Here is an 18,987-nt window from a genome sequence, read left to right as displayed (position 1 = left end):
GAAGCCCTGCCCTATCCCTCCTGAACCCAGGGGAGCTGAAGGCAGATGGCACACCCATTCAGTTCACCAGTACAGTGAAGGTGGCTGGTAGAACAGAAGAGGCAGTTCTGTACCCACCAGGGATGCCTCCCAGAGCTGCCATCTGCTGCCTAAACATGTCCGCTAAAGTCAACCCTCAGATCATTGCTCCTCCTATTCCTGAGGTAGGATAGAAGGAATAAAGAGAAAGGTAGGAAGGAGACCAGAGAAAGAGCAAAGAAAATATAACTTGAATCTAAAAGTCCAGGACTAGAGTTCCTCATACCTTCACCCCCCAAAGCCAGTAAACTTCCCAGGCCTGTCACCCCCAAATGTCTGGGAAATCTACAAATCTTAGCTCATAATCTGAAAGTCACCCACTCATGAAAATTGCCCTGCACACTGTTAATTAGCCTTCTGATAAATTAATTTTTTTTAGAAAGGATTGAGGAAAAGGAGATACCAAGCCTATAATATAGGGTGCTTTCCCAACCTGACCTATTGATCAGATAATAAAGATATGGGCCAAAGGATCCTGAGAATTTCCAGATCACCATCACCACCTTGAGATCACCAGACAGAGGTCATCCCCACATACCTTCCCATGCCCACTCCTCACTTGATTTCCTTTAAAAGAAGAGCCTGAGAACCCCAAAAGCATCTCTTACTCTCAAGATGGACCCTTGAATTCACACTACTTGCTTTGCTACATAAATCTTTGTCTTAACGTCCGATATGTCTAGAAATTCTTCTCTATGGCATTTGTCAAGGACCCCGTTGTCCTGAGTTAAGGTCTCCGGGATCTCCTAGGACCCTCTCCAGGGATAGTTCTGATCTCCATCAAGCTTCTTGGAGGAGCTGGGACAGATGAGCCCTCAGCTCAGGGGATGCCAGACTTTCCCTTATATTCTTTCTCCCCTCCCCTTTGTGCCCCCAGACACTTCTCTTCTACGACTAAGCCTCCTACACAAATTTTAGGCCTCTTTTAAGAATTCCAACTTAATTTAGCTCAGGATATATTTGTAGAGGACCCATTCTGAGCCAGACACGTGTAGGAATTTCTGCTTAGGTCCCACTGTAAGGCTCCGGCGAAACATCGGAGGAAGAGACCACCAAGAGACTGACTCATGCAATTGCAGAAGGGGATTTATTGAGGATCCATTCCAGCACGCTGGGGCTCCGTGCTCACTCAAGAAGGGAGAGCAGCCCAGAGCCCAGAGCAGAGATGAAGCAGTGCTTAAGTACACTTTTTGGGGAGGGCAGGGGCTTTGCATACATCAGAACAAATCATCATGAGGCACGGGAAAATTGAACAACAACTCTGAGACATGATTAGCACATTCATTGGCTGGAACAGGTCGGGCGGGGGTGATTGGTCACTCCTAAGCGGGGTACACATTTAAACTGATTGGTTTGGGCCTTGAATGCCTACGTGCCAAACTGCACTGGGTCCTAGGTTATTAAACAATCAGAGGGTCAGGGGGAATATTTACTGGGCAGTTCTGGGTATTGTCCTTACAGCTACAGGAATTCCAGGTTTTGGGTGTAGTAGAGGAACTTAACTATACCTGGTCCTTCACTTTTTAACTCAGGCCTTGCAGCTTAGAAACTTTACCCTTTCACCACCATCACCTCAAATGAAAGCTACAATTTCCATAAACTAAAGATTGCATATTTACCTAAATATAACTAGTGCTTTAAGTCAAAATCTTCCTCTGGGCTTTTACACTTCATCATCTCCCATTTTCATGGTGAATGATGATCTTACCCCCTCAAGCAAATGCAGGGAACCCCACATCTGCAGACCCTCCCCTCCAAGTTGCCTTTGTTGGCTCAGGGTCTCCAGTAGAGATTGACAAGTCTTCTAAGATTCCTGGATCTTGGGGGTACTCAGAAGAAGGGGGAGAAGAAGGCAAAATGGAGTGTGGAAAGAGTTAAGGAAAGATGCCTGACCTCAGCCCATCCCACAGATGCTCAGAGCATGAACTGCATTGCAGATGGGTCCCAAGACCTGGCAAAGCAGTGACAGGCTTTCTGCATTTGAAAAACCAGCCTCTACCTCAGAGCAAAGCCTGTCCAAGGAAGGGGGCGTGACCTTTGTCCTTGGAAAGACCCACAGAGCACTCCTAGGCACATACCCACCCTGCTGAGTTGTTTATCTACAAATAACAGAAGAGATCTGCTGCCCCAGGTGTCCCTGACTCAGCCAGGCTATGTGGGGACCCATAGCAACCCCCTAGCAGATACCAATCAGCATGAGACAGGGAAATACCTGGGATGCCAGATGACCCTCCCAGTAGTTTATGGTGGTTGATAATGTGTTGGGAAACCATGTAGTTCAGCATGTACACCCCTCTTGGCTTAAACCACTCAGTTCAAATGAATCCCCCTCTTGTAGTAACCAATCACCCCTACCCAATTTTTTCCTGCCAGTGAATGTGCTAATCATGTTTTAGAGTTGTTTTATGATTTTCCTGTGGTATGTGATGATTTGCTAAGAGATGCTATGATGTATGTGAAGTCCCTGCCTTCCCCAAAGAATGTATAAGACTGCTGCAAACCCTGGGCTCGGGGCCTCTCAGCGTCACCAGTTGCTGTGTGCGCGTGGAGGACCGAGCTAGCTCACGCAATAAACACGTCTTTGCTGCTTACATCAATCTTGGTCTCTGGTGGTCTTTTGGGGGTCCTGAATTTGAGCATAACACATTCACAGGCCACACAGGCACCAGGTACAGGATGAAGCCTCCTGGGTTCTTGGGGAAGCTCCTGTCTGGCCCAGGGCAATTCTCCAGGGGAGATAGCTATGAGCCACTAGAGGCTAGCCTTCCAACAGCTGGCAGTGGTTGCACCAGGCCTGGCAAGAGAACCCCAGGGGTCCATCCCAGAACCTAATCAGACTCACCCCAAAGCTCACTGCACAGGGCTAGATCCCTGAATTATTCATCCAAGCCCTGCATTGCATAGACAGGGAGGTGACTTGCCAAGGCGACACAGCCCATCTGTGGGAGAGCTGGGACAGGAATCCAGACTTCCTCTGGGACATGACTTCGCAGATTTCTGGGTTGGCCTGATTCTCCTGCCAAGAAAGATAGCAACAGTGTCAATGAATCAACTCCCAACAATGTGATCTTGAAGGCACCGAAAGGGTTAACGTGATGCAGTCGCTGCTCGCTTGCCCACTGATTAAAATTTATGCCATTGTGATTGTGGAAATATGTACCCCCCAAAATGTTTTTCTCCTTGAGTAAAGGACGTTTAAAAGGAGGTACTATATTTGTTCAAGTTTCCAGAGAGAAACGTGATTCAAATGTAAATGGCCACAGGAGGCAGGACTGTGACAGTAGTCCAGATGAGAAAGGCAAGCACAAGGGCATCCGGTGGAAAGATTTTGTTCTGGAATGTGCTGAAGATCTTGTTTTGTCCTTCCTGGCATGACATTTTGACCTTTTAATATGTAAAAACTGCCAAGTTCATTTCAATGCAAATAGAAACCAACCTGTTAATGATATCAAACTGTTTTTCAAAACTGTGTTCCTTCGCAGCCATTGATATATGCATTCAACAAATAGTGATTATAGGATTGCATTTGAAACTAGGTAGGGATGAGCAAGACATTTACTTTCTAAACTGTGGGGAGAGCGGGTGAGGCTTTGTGTAGATCAGGTGTGTGGCCAAGTCTCCTTTTTCTGACAAACCCTTTTGTAAATGTGTGTGGCTGTGAGTAAGCCCCGAAGGATTCCTGCTTCCTGGTCTGCACACCCTTGGGTTCCTCTCCCCCTGAGGGGGGTTGCCTGTCTTGTTTTTGGAACCATTAATAGAATCCAGTAAGGATGATGTCACCTGTGGTTATATCACATAGGATTGTAACTTGCATCTCACAATAATGTGTTGCGAAACCATGTAGTTCAGCATGTACACCCCTCTTGGCTTAAACCACTCAGTTCAAATGAATCCCCCTCTTGTAGTAACCAATCACCCCTACCCAATTTTTTCCTGCCAGTGAATGTGCTAATCATGTTTACCTTGGTTCACCATGCTGGGGAGGTTCACCCTGCTGGGACCAGGGTGGCTTCAGCTGACAGCCAGCTAGAGACAGAGGCCTTCACTCCACAAGGCAGTCAGGAACCAGATCCCACCAACAACCAGAGGAGACTGGAAAGCAGATACTTCCTCATTCGAGCTTTCAGATGAGAGCCCAGCCCTGGCCACCCCCTTGACAGCAGCCCCACAAAGACCCTGAAGCAGAGGACCCAGCTGCATCATGCCTGGATTCTTGATCCACAGAAACTGCAATATAATAAAACTATGTTATTTTTTTTAGTCACTAGTTTTGTGGTTTACTTTTAAATATTGCTGCTTCCTCTCAATATTTGGAATCGGTTTAAAAAAAAATATGTTTTGTTCTAGTTAATTGGTGTCTAAAACATCCATTGTTCCTAAACCTCACAAGGCATGAAGCATGCGTTGTGCTTTTACCCCTTTCCCATGCCTTCTGTGTTGTTGAAATTGTTAAATTTTAACGTGTGATTTTAAAATAATCATCCTTCTTTCTTCATAGTATTCTTTTAGAAATCACGAATTTAAGCTTCATGAAGAATATTGTGGTTAAGACAATCTTTTAATTGGGATATTTGTTTTATCTTACTTGATTTTTTTTTTTTTTTTTTTTGCCCATCTCTTTTTAAAATTTGTTTAAAAAATTTAAAAAGGTCCTTAGGCCAAAGTAACTTCATTTTGAAAATCAGTACCTGCCTAGCCAGGCATGACGTTCCTGATAGGCCCTCCCTGGAAGAGTCCCTAACTACCAAAACCCCAGCAAAGACATCAAATAACAATCACAGGACCCAATGGGTTATTTTTTAACTACTCCATTGCATTTGAGTATATAGTTAAGAAGTTTTATCCAGCAGGCCTTGTATGAAGGCAGCCTGGCTGATATTCTCTGTCAATAAACCTTTGCTTAATCTCAATGATGTGTCTCTCGTGGATATTTGTGCCACCCACCCTAACAAAATTCAATTTTGTTTTACATAGAAAGAGTTCAAGGGTGGCTAGCTTTCTGGGTTCAGGGTTAACTTTCTGGGTATGTGAGCTGAACATACCTAGGAAAATGGACCTGCATTCGGTGGCGGGGGCGGGGGGGGGTGTCCCACACTTATTTTCATGCTTTGCAGTTGCCATCTTGAAATTCTTCATAATTTTTGAACAATGGATCTCAAATTTTCATTTTGCATTGGGTTCTATAAAAATTACATTGGGCTCCTGTCTAAGTTTTTACATGTCCAAGAATATTGTTATTTTCACCTCACTGTTAATGGTAATAAACTGGATATAGAATTCTAAGTTCAAAATAATTTTCTTTCATAAAAAAATTAAAACTTTTTAGATAGTTCCCATTTTGATGATGCGCAATCAGCCAATTCTGATTATCAAAATGAGCCTGTAAAGGTACGGCGAAACGTGGGAGGGAGAGACCACCCAAGAGACTGACTCCATGCAATTGGCAAAAGGGGATTTATTGGGGATCCATTCCAGCACGCTGGGACTCTGTGCTCACTCAAGAAGGGAGAGCAGCCCAGAGCCCAGAACAGAGGTCAAGCCGAGCTTAAGCACACTTTCTGGAGAGGGCGGTGGGCTTTGCATACATCAGAACAAATCATCATGAGGCGCGGGAAAATTGAACAACAACTCTGAGACATGATTGGCACATTCATTGGTGGGAACAGATCGGGCGGGGGTGATTGGTCATTCCTAAGCGGGGTACACATTCAAACTGATTGGTTCGGGCCCTGTGACGAACTGCACAGGGCCCTAGGCTAAATGGCCAGTAGGGTGTTGTCTTAACTATCTCAGGAATCTGGGTGTAACAGAGGAACTTAATAATACCTAATCTTTTACATTCAAGTTTTCCAGTTTAGAAACTTTACCCTTTCAAGCCAACTCTGATTATCAAAAAACCTGCGTATGTGTCTCCTCCTGGAGATCTGTAGAACTTTCTCTTTAGCTTAGCCAAGGACCCCTGGCGTCCTTAAGAGGTTGAACTTCATTAGGTGATGTCTGTGTGTTATTTTATTCCCACTGTTTCTGCTCACCACCTGGGAGTCTCTCAAGGAAATTTATCTTTAAAAATGGATAATTTTCTATTCACCATTATGAGATTTTTTTTTTAAAGTCTGTTTGGAATGTTTATCAGTTAAAAGATAGATCAGGGCAATCTAACATTTGTCTCTCAATAGCTTTTTCCAAGTTCTATCTCTTTGTCAGCCAGGATATTCCCTTGACGTTGTCTTCTAGGTTACACGCCCAGGAAAGGCTATAATTTTCAGATGGTATAAAACAGTTGCCAGCCAACATCAGCAGGAGATGGCCCAGTAAGACCATCTGGGACAGACACCATCAACATCTGCTGCAAGTTATCGCTCTGAGCCCTGGGTTCCTCCTCTGTGAAACAAGGGTACTTTTCCCATTCAGATGTTCCAAGAATAAAATGAAATAATGTTGCAAAGATCAAAGCATGAAGAAGTATTCCATAAATGTTATTTCTTCCCATCAATGTTTATAGCAGCTCCATTCATAATAGCTAAGCTATGGAATCAATCCAGGTGCCCTTCAACAGATGAATGGATTAAGAAACTGTGATTTTATATATATAATCACCCCAAAGTGATTATATACATATATACATATATACACACATATACAGAATAAAATCATGGCATTTGCCAGTAAATGGATGGAACTGGAGACTATCATGCTAAATGAAAAAGCCAATCCCAAAAAACCAAAGACCAAATGTTCTCTCTGATATGTGGATGCTAACACACAATAAGAGGAGTGGGAATTAGAAATTCATTGGATTAGACAAAGGGGAATGAAGGGAAGGGACGGGAATAGGAAAGACAATAGAATGAAGAGGATATAACTTTCCTATGTTCATATATGAATACATGACCAGTGAAACTCCACATCATGTACAACCACAAGAATGGGCTCCTAATTAGAATAAGTTATACTCTATGTGTGCATAACATTTCAAAATACACTCAACTGTCATGTATATCTAAAAAGAACATATTAAAAATATTATTTTTTATGAAGGATGAATAGACTCTAATTACCAGCTTCTTGATATTAGTTCAAATGCTAACCTTTGCTTCAGCTTTCCTAATCTCCCAGGCTGGATGCAATCACTTGTCCTCTGCCACAATGCAATGTGTTTACCTTGTAGTAGAAGTTAACAGAAGCAGACAAGGAACTACAGGCAGAAATAGGCTTCCAAATATCTTATGTCCCTGTAGGAAGTGATACCGAAAGCTCCCGTCTTTGTCCCCGATGCTGATCTAATAACGAGGGCAAGGTTTTAAGAAAAAGGAAAGCTTTATTGCTTGGCTAGCAGAGGAGAAAGACCATAGACTCAGGTTCCAGAAGCTGCCTTTTGAACTGCTAGGGGGAAAGAGAACTTAAAAGGCGGGATGCGAGGGCTGTTTTCCAATTTTCATTATTTGTGTATCTAATCAATGTATAACTGGTTTCTGTGAAAGAGCTGTTGTTTAGGTTTCCAGGTCTGGATTTCTTTTTTTTTTTTTTTTGGTACCGGGGATTGAACTCAGGGGCACTCGACCACTGAGCCCCATCCCCAGCCCTATTTTGTATTTTAATTAGAGACAGGGTCTCACCGAACTGTTTAGCACCTCACTTTTGCTAAGGCTGGCTTTGTACTTGTGATTCCCCTGCCTCAGCCTCCTGAGCCACTGGGATTACAGGAGTGTGCCTGGATCTCTTTTCTCTTGTGGACAGCCAGTGGAAGGGCAGACCACTCGGTTTAGGACAGGAAGAATGTTCATCTTGGCTTCCCCTGTCCTTGGGGAGGGGAAGAGGGAGAAGAGGAAAGAAAACAAAACATGTCAGTTTTAAAACAAGCCACCACTCCAGGGACTCCTGTTACAGCAGGAGTCTGCACCTTACCCGTGTTCTTGACGAGAGTCTCTGTAGCATAGAAGAGAGTATTGGCCCGTACTGCTATTATATTTATTTGAGTACCTTCTATCATAGAGCAACTTGTCATCGTTCTAAAAATACCTCATCTGCCTTGCTAAGGCACTGGTAGTTTTCGAAGATCACAATCAAAACTTGGCTAGACCAACTGTCTACCTTTGTCATGTCTATAATTTTCTGCAGAGATTCTGCCCACTGTAACACATGGCTGGCCCACTCTACCCTATTATTTACAATATCTGGCAACGCTGGGAAGAAAGAAGTTCAAACGGAAAGAATTTGAAAGGAAGTAAGAGTCTTTGGGTTTTAATATCCCAGTTATGTGATCTTGGGCAAGGCACCTAACTTCTCTGGGCTTCATTTTCCTCCTTGGTGAAATGGAGATGGTTTCTGGAGATACTTTTCAAAGATCTCTGGTCCCATCCGTCACTCTCCCGGTAAATTCAGGTTGCCCTTAGGATGAAATCCAAAAGCTTAGGAGGTACACAGATCGTAAGAATGGCATAAGGTATTTGTGGCACTTTTTATAATATCACTATGCCTTTTCTATCTTCAACCATAGGATGTCCCTGGTCCTTCACTCATGTGAGGACCTTCTTTCTGTTCCTCACACACCAGGCTCATGGTCATGTATTCTCTGCCAGCCTCGTCATTATGGAGGTCACTGCCCTCGAGGATTCTGGAACCCAGTCATTATCAGAGAGGAGAACACTGCTTTTCCACAAGAGTGGATCTCTTGGAAGCTCTATCCAAGACTATTGTTGTTAGAGTTGCCATGAAGACTTTAAAAGCACGTGTGTGTGTGTGCATATACCTGTATATATGTTTGTATGATGCATTTGCATACATACAAACGTGTGTGTATGTGTACATATATATATTTTTTTGGGGGGGGGGCACTAGGGATTGAACCAAGGGGCACTAAGCCACTGAGCCACATCTCCAGCCCTTTTTTAATATTTTATTTAGAGATGGGGTCTCCCTGAGTTACTTAGAGCCTCACTAAGTTGCTGAGGCTGGCTTTGAACCTGAGATCTTCCTGCCTCAGCCGCTTGAGCTGCTGCGATTATAGGCATGTGCCACTGTGCCCAGCCAAAAGTTTATATTTTTTAAATGAACCATCTTATTCTTCATTGCTCCCTGCTGCTCAATCTCAGCAAACATGACCCATGGTCCCAGGAAACCCTGATTTTTCACAAAGGATTCTACTCCACCCAGCAGATTTAAAAGAACAATTTGGTGTGAGAATGACAATTATTTAAATGCTGAGGGAGAGCCTCTGAGTTTTCCAGGTGACCACCAAGCACAGGGGTTTTGTGCATAAGGCTTAGTGAATCATTTCTGGGTGTGCAGGCTTTGTTCCTTCTTAGTTCTCACATGTGACTCCGATGGTAGAAGCTGCTGAACAGGTATGTGTGTGACACCTGACCTAATGGTTAGTTCCTGGACCCACAGGTCAAAGATTAATGAGCAAGTGTCAGAGTAGCAATTTGTGGGTCACAGGAGAGTGACTCTCAGAATTCCAGATCCCCATTCCTGAGTCTCTGGGTGATAAATAACTCCCATATTGGTGCCATCTCATTATTTTCAAATTTCCTTCTTCCTCAATATTGGAGAGTAGAAGAGTGGAGGAAATCTATCAGGAACATCACTCTCAGGGTGACTTAGGGGTTAGTTTTTTGGGAAGCATGATTGGTTTTCATCAGCAATGCAGAAGTTTCAAAACCTTCATCCTCAAGATGGTTGCTGACCTCGACTCTTCACTGATCTTATCCTGAAGTTGGTGTTCTGGGGTTTTGAGTTATGCAAAGTATTGGAGCATCTTACTATTTAAAATTATTAGAACCCTGTTAATATATGAGAATGGAGCATTCTTCAAGAACTTAGCCATTTTGCTCTGTTTGTTGGGACATTGCAATGAACCAGCCTGGTTCCACACATGCCAAAGAGGGCAGAGCCCTCAGGAGCAATGGGTCTGGGAACTCTTGCACACTTCCCGAGAAACTACTGCAGGATGAGGCCAGCAAAAGCCAAAGATAGAAGGGTTGACGACAAAGTGGCTTTAGAGACAGACAGAAATGATGGCTTCCAGACAAGATATTGCCTGAAAACTACATTTTCACTCCAGCTAGGTTTGAGGCCTCATTATCTAAAAGCAGTGCAAACACCACACTACTTTTCCTGCACTGGCTAATTCTTGCTGACATTTCTAGAGTAAAGTACAATATCTATTTCTTGCTACATGTAGTCACAGAAAGGAAGTACAGAAATAAGACGCAAGCATGCCTTTCAGCATGATGAACCTCTCACTAGCTAGTCTCAAGGGATGTGAGGAAAGACTGATTCTCAAAGTCTGATCTAGGAGCTCATCTTGCAGGACAGAGAAATGAGATCCTGCTGGGCACAACCCACTCACTGAGAACTAGAGACAAAATCAAGAAACAACAGCTACAAAATGAACAAAATCAAACAGATTCAGGAAGGGAGTTGACACTTGGAACAGAGAACAGAATTTTTATTGCTTTTATTGGAGGAAAGGCCATCGCGCAGGGCTGTGAGGTAAGGAGAGAAGACCAGCACTTTAGTGGGAAACCAGCAATCTTGGCTTCAAGGACCAGAGGACAGAGTTCAGGGCAGCCGCAGCATTGCAAAATGAGGGGGAAGTAGTGAAATGGAGAATGTTGTAAAGGGAAGCCCCAAAGTCTGAATATGATCTCTGCCCTTATTTCTGCCTACATGTAAGACAGTCGGCCACCACCTCCACCCCCACCTGACCCCTGAAAGGGGAAAATGTACTCCAGGGACCTTAACTCATAGCTTGGTAACTATTAAGAACCCCATATACCTCATATGGCTGAGCGCAGTGGTGCATTCCTGTAATCCCAGGAGCTCAGGAGGCTGAGGCAGGAGGATCACAAGTTCAAAGCCAGCCTTAGCAACTTACCAAGGCCCTAAGCAACTTAGCAAGACCCTGTCTCAAAATAAAATATACAAAGGGCTCAGGATGTGGCTCAGTGGTTAATTGCTCTTGAGTTCAATTCCTGGTACCAAAAAAAAAAAAAAAAAAAAAGAACATGAGGCAGGATAGAGGATTGCATGTTAGAAGCCAACCTTGGCAATTTAGTGAGACCCTGTCTCAAATAAATAAAGTTAAAATTAAATTAACAGGGCTGGGATGTAACTCAGTGGCAGAGCACCTCCATAACAATTCAATTAACACACACACACACACACACACACACACACACACACATGAAAAAGCATGCTACATGCCATTCCCTACCCTCTCAGTCACGCAGTCTTAATGGCCTCAGAGGACAGGTGCATCATTAAAGCCAGGATCCTTTGCCAGGAATCTCCCAGGACAAATATCATAAGCCATTAAACTGTTGAGGAGCCAATTCCCAAGATCCTTGACTTGTTACCCACTTGATTTGTGTCCTTTTCTGCTCTCACCTGTGTGTCTCTCACCAGCCACAGCAACACGTCCTTATTACAAGGCCAACGTGATCTATAGGGAGACAGGGAGCACTTGCGCCACACTGACCGCCCTCCCTCCAGGCTGAAGTGCTTGCCCAGGACCTGCAAAGAAAGCACCTCAGAACACGTGCCCAGAGCCAACTAAAATTCCTAGACTCTACCCCACCCCTGCAATAAAATAAAAATGGCTCCCTTCTGTGTTTAGGGAGCCAGCTTAATACTCTCGTGGTTGATGCTCTGTGTCCCCTCTGCTCAAGCAAGAAGCCTAAGAAAGAGACTTGGATTCTTCACAGTTGTTCCCTTAACTGATTCTTCTGATGGAAAGTACACCAACCCACCAAGCCATTAACATCCATTGGGGGTCAGAATCAAATAATTAAACTTCGATTTCAGCTACTACAAAGAGGCAGCATTTGTACTTTTGGAGTCAAAATGAACAGCCCAATAAACCACAGAATAAAAATTTGGACACTCCTATGTCAGCTGTATTGGGGAAGGGGTACCTGTAGAAAACGTAGATTCCAAGCCCTACCCACAGGTCTGTAGAATCAGAATTTCTCAGGGGTAGTGCCTCAACGCTGCATTTACCAAAAGCAGCCTTGATGACTGCGGCACACTCGAGTTTGAGTGTCACTGCTCCGAGAGTTGGCACAGTCCACGTCTCTCATGCTCAGATATTTGCTGGAACAGGCTGTGCTTATGGGCGAGGTGTTTGGCTGCTAAGGAAGATGTGTCAGCTGCCGGCATGGTTGGTGCTGGCCACGAGAAACTGAGAGGTCATCTCCCAGCACAGAGGAGATGTCTCAGGACTTTAGATCATCACTGAAAACCTTCTGATAAGGGAGCACACAGAGATAGGACAGCTGGCCCGTCTCTTGCAGGTCATCACCTGAGTGAGGCCCTTTGGGTTGCCCTCAACATCTGGCCTCCCTTTATTGCCAACTTTTATTCTCCATATCCTCAAACTCCAGTGCCCTGCCACCCCCACAGAAAACAGCACCTTTCAGACTTGAGCAGACAGATATGTTAAAGATCTGTTGGGGCAGAAAGATGGGCAGCCGGTGGGCACAGGAGAGTGAAATGCCAGTCCTTGGTGTCTGGCACCTTGGGTCTCAACATTTGTTTTCATTGCTATTAACTTCTGGTTATAAAAACACCCACAGGTTAAAAATTAGGAAATAGTACATAATGAACACAACAAACCGCCGCAAGATTTGTAGGCACTTATCCCCCAACTCTGCTCGCCATGACTCATGTGTTTCTGATTCTACCAAAGAGGAACTAGACCAGTCTGTGGAGCTTTTCATACCCATTTCTATGACCCATGTCCAGGATCATACATTGCAAACCAGATTGAGATCTCTACACCATCACATCTGTCTGCCAAGTGATTCTTCTCTCATAGAATACAATATTTTAATAGGAAAAGAGGAGGCTCAGGTTAATCTACATTATCAAACAATTAAAAGGCACTCATGAAAAACTTTTTAAAAAATTTATATTTTATTTGTTGATGGACCTTTATTTAATTTATTTATTCATATATGGTGCTGAGAATTGAACCCAGTGCCTCATACGTGCTAGACAAACACTCTGCCACTGAGCCACAACCTCAGCCCTCATGAAGACCTTTTAAGCCATATGCAAATATACAAAAGTCTTCTTAAGGATTAAAATGTGCACTGGAATAAAATTCCTTACCCATGTCATTTCCAAACTCACTGGTAAAAATGTTTTTAAATTTTAGCTGGGTGTGGTAGTATATATATAACTGTAATCCCCGTGGCTTGGAAGGCAGAGGCAGAAGGATCCCAAATTCAAAGCCAGCCTCAGCAATTTAGTGAGGGCCTAAGTAATTTAGTGAGACCCTGTCTTAAAATAAAAAATAAGCCATGCATGGTGGCACATGCCTGTAATCCCAGTGACTCAGGAGGTTGAGACAGGAGGATCATAAGTTCAAAGCCAGCCTCAGCAATTTAGTGAGGTCCTAAGCAACTTAATGAGACCCAATCTCAAAATAAAAAGGGCTGGGGATGTGCCTCAGTGGTTAAGTGCCCCTGAGATCAATTCCCAGTTCCAATAAATAAAAAAATAAACAAACAAACAAAAATAAATAAATAAAAGGGCTGGGGATGTAGCTCAGTGGTAAAGCCTCTCTGAGTGCTCCCTCCAGTGCCCCCTCCCCAAATTTTAAATCTGGGAGCTAATCTAATTGAGTATAAAGCTAAGATATAACCAGGAAATCGGCAAATAAATTCTAGCCAGTTGTAACTTAATGTTACAATGAAAGAAAAATTTAGGGGGAACTTAGAAAATATCAGGAGTGATATGGTGGTCATATGAAATGGAGACAGATAAAAGAGAGAGTATATTGTAGAAACTTAGAGCAATACTATTAGAAATGTTCTAATTCTGGTGCCTCTTTCAAAAATTTTAAGAAAATAAGGATGAATGAAGAAGGTGGATTTGTGCTGAGACTGTTTCTAAGTTAGGGAGAGCAGGATCAGACCAGTTATAACTTCATAGCTCCCTTTTCATTAATGAAATCAGTGAGCCGTACAGCCTTCCATACATTGAACCTCTGTCCCTTTGCCTGATCTGGATCTGCATATCTGCCCACAGATGGCAGCACAGTCAGTAAGATTCTTCAGTTATTTTCTTTCATATTTTATACTAACTAGGATTTTTTTTTCTATTTTAGTTGGTTTTTATTAAAACATAGCAAATGCACAAGTCTCCAAAGTTTACAAAAGCATTTACAACAGAATTGTCCCTCTCCAATGCTAACCGTTAACAAACTCATGTACATATTTATCCTCCCCCAAAAGCCTATACATATATATGAGCATATGTGTATCTTTATGAAACTTCAGACACATATTCTGTATGTATGTACATATTTATGTGTCTGTATATTAAATATTCTGGATTTTAGTTTATTTTTATTAGAGATTTTGGAAACTTTCCAGATAGCCACTTACAGATCTTAGCTTTTTTGTAAGGCTGCATAATATTTCACTGAATGAATGAACCATAATTTAATCAATCACATTTTGTTCCAGACTTTTAATATTACAATGTTGCAAAAGATGAATAATTTTTTTTCAAGTCCATGCTGATGTATTTGTGGGATAGAATCTTGGAAACAAAATTGCTGTGTCAAGTGGTGGGGACCATAAACAACTGTTACATATGCTAAATGACTCCATTCCCATCAACAGGAAATGGGGGCTCCTTTTGCCCTGATCCTTGTTAATACAGCACTGCAGTCTGCTCTTCTGCCCTATCACTTCCCCCTCTTTCTGCTACTGCTGAGATAGTTAGTTATAAAGTTCCCCCCTCCATCTAGTTCCCACCGTCCATACTGGCATTCTTCAATCTCTCTTCCCATTCTTTTATTCTGTAAATTCATATTATGGAAATTTTTTTTTCTTTGGGGTACCATGGCTTGAACCCAGGGGCACTTAACCAATGAGCCACATCCCCAGCCCTTTTAATATTTTACTTAGATACAGGGCCTCATTGAGTTGCTTAGGGCCTAAGTTGCTGAGGCTGGCTTTGAACTCGTGAGCCTCTTGCCTCAGACTCTCAAGATGCAGGGATTACAGGTGTTGTGCCATCGCCTCAGCAATGGAAATTCTTTAACATGCATCAAAGTAGACACACAAACCCCTGTGTGTCTATCCCCGGCATCAGCAGAACATTCTGCTCATTTTATCTATTTCCTGCCCACTGCATTTCCGGTCTGGGTTATTTTCAGGTAAATCCCAGTCATAATTTCAACTACATATACTTCAGTATGTATCTCAGAGAGGTAAAGGCTTTTTAACAAAGCCATCATACCATTATTTCACTTAACAAAATTAATAATTCCTCAATATCATCTGATACCTAGTCCATCTTAAACTTTTGTTTCAAAAATGTCATTTTGTCTCATTCAAATGGGGATACAAACAAGATCCTTTAAAAAGTTTCTCTGATCTTAGAATTCCATCATCACTTTTATTTTATACCTTCAATTTTCTGAAGAAACTGGATTATTTATTCTGTGGAATTTGTCACCTTCTGGAGTTAGCATGCTGTTTAATGCATTCCTAAATCTCTGGTGTTTTTACAAACTGGCTAGACATAGAGGCTTAACTAGATTTGTGTGCAAATTTGTTTGGGGCAATAATTTTTCCTGGCAGTGTTAGGTTCTTGGTGGAACAACAAAGCAGGACATCTGATGTCTGCTTGTTCCTCTTTTAGTAATGTTAAGATTCATCCCTGAGTTCAAATGTTACCAAACAGAGCCAAGCAATAAAATGCGCCCCCCCCTCAACTTTTCATCTAATACTGTTAACTGCCTAGATCCATTATTTCATTAGAGGTGGAAAAATGATGTCTTCCTAATCCTATCATTCATCTGGTACTTAATGATGATTCTTTTGTTCTTTCTGAGACAGGGTCATGCTATGTTGCTCAGATTGGTTTATAGGCTCAAGTGATCCTCCCATCTCAGCCTCCTGAGTAGCTGGGACTACAGGCATACACCAAAATGTCCAGCTTAGTTTGGATTCTTACATGAAGAACTTTTCTTAGCAGGTTAAACTGGATACACAAAAAAGTCAGAATAGATACTTGTTTTTTTCCAATTAGCAATTTTTAAACATTGAGTGGGTACCCTACTTGCTTTCAAAGGTGAGCACTATCAAGTTAGCCACTGGGTCCTTCTGATGTGATCTTACTTATTCTGTTTCTTGGTTTCTGTCACTTCTCATCTTCTCCCTCCTTTTAGTGGGTTACTTTAAGTGCTAGGGTACACCTTCCTATTGGGGTGGAATTACTTCCAGACTTTTGTTTTTCAAAAAAGAAATTACAGATTTTACTTGCATTTCAATTCAAATATAAAACTACAGGTTTCTTGTATTGTTTTTTGTAGTATTGATTGAATTTTTGCATTTCTTCTCTTCAGGCTCTTGATTCCACTAACATAGTAAACAGTTGCTTTATCGGATATACTCTCACACACAGTATCAAGAACAATATTGTTGCTATAAAAGTACTGAATGAAATTTAAGATTTCTTTGTGGTTCTTTGGTGTGTAGGATATACTTCATAGGAATATAGGCAAAATGCTGGGATTTAAAGTCACTTGACATACTTGTCTACATGTGGCTATACTACCAACTTGATAGTTTTTAAAGAGTTGCTTTAACATTTAAAGAGTTGCTTTAACATTTTTTTAAAAAGGAACATAAAACACTGACAGAATCTAAAAGATACACAGCTCTAGTGGTCATCCTTGTTATCTCCCTTCCAGGACTACCAAGGGAATTGTCTGATTAGTTATTGGTGTAACTAAAACTTCTATTGATAGGAGCAAAAAAATACATTTGCTTTTTTTTCTTCCCCAGTTATCACTCCTTTCTTATGTAACAGGTAGCACACCATGTCCTAGTCTGTTTTTCATTTCCTGTGTTCTGGGAATCAGCCCTCACTCCTTTTTACAGATGTACCGTATTCCCCTTTATGGACATACCATGATGCTTCCATCACTACCCTCTCAATGGGGATGAGGGTGGCTTCCAGTCCTTAGCTGTCATCAATAGTGTTTCAAATTCTTACCAGTGAAGTTCATGTGGAGTTTTAGAATTGCCTTTAGGTTGAAGGATAAACTCATTTAATTATTAATCATTAAAAAAATTCTACCCACAGGAATTTATACTTTTCAGAGTGCCTGTTTTCTCCATCTCACAATAGAATGTATCACCTAACTTGGTTTTCCCCAATCTGACAAGAAATAGTGTCTTGGTAGTTTTGATTGGCACTTCTCTTATGATGTATATCTTCATATATTTAAAGGTCATCTGCAGCACTTTATTTTCTGCCTATTGTCTATTTATTTATAGCTTTTGCTTATTCTTTCAGCTTCTTTCCAAAGTATAAAAATTCCTTAACTGGAGTTTTTTTGTCATGAATGTTACAAATACCTTAGTCACTTCATTTTTTATCTTGAATTTACTTATTTTGGCCAAAGGTTTTCATTCTTGCAATAGGGTCATTGATCCATCCAGATTTTATTCTTGTGTACAATAAAGAAATGCATTTAATTTTTTTCCTACATGGTTAGCCATACTTGCCTCAACACCATTTTTAAGTGTTTTCCTCCACAATTGAGATGCTACCTTTATCCAATACTAAATTCTTAGACTTTGTTTATAAAATAATATCTAATATTCATTATGCTTTTCTAGAGTTCTTCTGGTTATTCTTGTTTCTTCTTTCCAATAGCATGGTACAGGACAAAAACTTCCTGTTCTGGTATGGCCATTTAAATATATATATTTTTAAAAAATGAACATATTTCAAAAATGCTCTCTAATATTCTGAAACCAAGCCTAGGTAAGTTTTTTTTTTTTAATTAGTTTTAGGAGACCAAGGGGAAGGAAAAAAATAAAACAAAACAGAAATTATCTTTAGAAAACATGGGAACATGTGAAAAACCACACGTAAGCCATGACACTTGCACACTAGAGTAGCCTTCCCTCAGGATAACAGCGTTTACAGAACGCTCAGTGGATCAAAGGTCAAGGAATGGCCCACGATAAACACTCAAGGAAACATACAGCTGTCTTATTGCAACTATCATAGTAAAATTTATTCTATAGAATAAAATACAATGTGCATAACTTAGCAAAGATCAAACATTGAAAAAGATTTTTTAAAAAGAAAAACATTTAGCACCCACAGTATTTTAAAGAATTCTAGTTTGTGACCTTCTCTGCTAGTACAATCTTTACAGAATTAGATATACTGTACCCCAAGGTTTTCAAATGAAGAAAGTTCAGTCAGTAGTAAACTTCACCAGACACTTGAGTATATTTTTCCTGAATCACTTGGCACATCTGTAGCCAGAAACCCCACTTAGTAAGTGAACCAAGGAATTTTCCTTCAAGTTGTGGGACCAAGTTCCTTGGACAAAAACCTTCTATGAGAGAAACTGGCATATTACTCAAGTTATTTGTACTAATGTCAGGTTTTAATTTGAGAACTGACTAAAAAGTGAAGGCTATTTTTGTTCTTAAGGTAGAGAAACTCACCCTAGCTTTCATGTTGTCATATTGAACTAACCTAGTTAATCTGATGAGTGAGACAAATGGTTCATTGGGAAGTTGTTTCCATCTTCTGTGTAGTTATTTTACAGGGGAAATAATATTGAAAACATAATTTTCAGTCCACTGGCAGTTTATCAACAGTATACAATCTTACATTTCCTAATGACTACAAATTCCCTAATTAACCATTTAAAAAATACAATAACCCAAACCATTATTTGTTCTAGTTCACTGTCTTTATTTACATAGCCTGCCTTTCTCCTAGACAACAATGTTAGCAAAACATAAGGCAAAGATGCCTTATTGGTGACAATTTACTCACTTTTATTTTGTTGAGGATTTTCTCAGCAGCCAGTTAGCACATGGAGCTTTTTCACAGTTTCAAAGTTTTAAAACT

This window comes from Urocitellus parryii, chromosome 3 (assembly GCF_045843805.1).
Source record: "Urocitellus parryii isolate mUroPar1 chromosome 3, mUroPar1.hap1, whole genome shotgun sequence".
NCBI lineage: Eukaryota > Metazoa > Chordata > Mammalia > Rodentia > Sciuridae > Urocitellus > Urocitellus parryii.
Note: the sequence above shows the minus strand (reverse complement) of the source record.